The sequence below is a fragment of the Palaemon carinicauda genome, chromosome 1, assembly GCF_036898095.1.
Source record: "Palaemon carinicauda isolate YSFRI2023 chromosome 1, ASM3689809v2, whole genome shotgun sequence".
NCBI lineage: Eukaryota > Metazoa > Arthropoda > Malacostraca > Decapoda > Palaemonidae > Palaemon > Palaemon carinicauda.
In genome coordinates, this window is record NC_090725.1 from 224,041,292 (window position 1) to 224,043,112 (window position 1,821).

The window sequence follows — 1,821 nt, forward strand, 5'->3', positions numbered from 1 at the left end:
TTTTAGCAGGCAAGGAGAGTGAAAAGTATCTAATATTAATGTTCAGCATATTTATTCTTTTTGTTATATCATTGTTAGTTTCCAAATATGTTAACACTATTTTAGATAGTTTCAGTTCGCCAAAAAGGTTCGCATGGTGACTATTAGATGGGTGCCTTTAATCGTTTAAACAATAAAAACAAAAAAACAAAAATTTCGAACTGAAATCGGTACCTGGTCTTATTTTATAGATATAATAGACGATATAACAGTGAAATAACATGGAAATCCCATTACTCAATATATTGATAGACCAATAAAAAGTTCGTCTTCAACATTGAATGCAAATTGGAAAGGATACTTGCAACAGTTATTTAATCATAACAATATAATTAAATGTGTTAATTTAGATTTCAGCTATGACCACAAAATCATAAGAACTACAGATTTCAAGAAATATTTTGAATTATCATTATTAAAATAGGGACCTGCATATTTTGAGTCATTCCTCTTGATGAGTAATTTGTACCAAAATTGTTTGATAACTATCATGCCAGACCCCTCAGTATCCTACTGAGAGTAATTTATAGATACCTGAAAATTAATATATGATTAACAAAAAAACATTATAAAATTCTAGCTCTCTGGTACTATATAAGGACACGGAGTGAATGGCATAGAAGAAAGACAAATATGAAAGTATAATTTCACCCGTGGAACGAGCACCGAGTAAAATTATATGTCAGAATTATAAAGAATAGTGAGCTGGATTATCTGGACCCTTTAGACTACGTATGTAAAATTACCGTCCAAAGTATATTAGGAGAAAATTACTGTGAAGTCAAATCAATCACGCCATGCCGTCGTCGCTGTTTGTTGCATTGTGGAACGAAGGCTCTAAAAAGGAATGCAATGTCTGTAAAAAAAAATTGCTTCGAGGGAGAACGATCAGTCATCTTTTATGATTGCATTCGTAAGAACAAACGTTGACTGGAGACATTAGGTGAGAGAAAATGAGGGTTACGTTTAGGATCCTGATGTTTATTACAAAAGTACAGCAATTCTGCTGGACCATTGCTTATATAATTTTATGCTGGTGTTTTTGAGTAATTTATAATTATATTTTCTATTCATGTTTAATCTTCCATGCACAGTTTCTACATAGATAAATTGTCATAAATAACTCTATATGTATGCAAACATAAATTCATCCTGAAACGTGATATATACAAGTGAAAATATTTTAAAATATGACAAGAATGAGTGCGTGTCACCACGTAATAGCTTGTGTGGTTCCTAAAATATCTGACGTCACTTCTAATCTATATATTTACATTTCATTTGCAGTTACAGAGAATGAGAAATTGGACATACCTCTGAGAAGAAAACAATGCAATTTTTCTTTTGGTTTTTATGAAAACATTTAATTGAAGAACTAGTTATTTTTTAAAATTCATCTCAAAATATGTTACCATTAAATAGTGTTTATATTCACTCACAAATTAGCTAATATTACCTGTGGTAATTCATTGTCTCCTCCAAGAATGTGTATCGCTACGTAAAGTAACTATTATGTTGAATAAAAGTTTAAATTGGATGCCTGAAAATTTTACTGTATTTTTTTTTCAATATACTGACAAATTTTTTTTTATAAATATATGTTTATGTATACAGTATATATATATATATATATATATATATATATATATATATATATATATATATATATATATATATATATATATATATATATATATATATATATATATATATATATTTAAATAGGCCATATATTTTTGATACATTAATGTCTGGATTCTCTTAACGACCTCGGGATCAAAG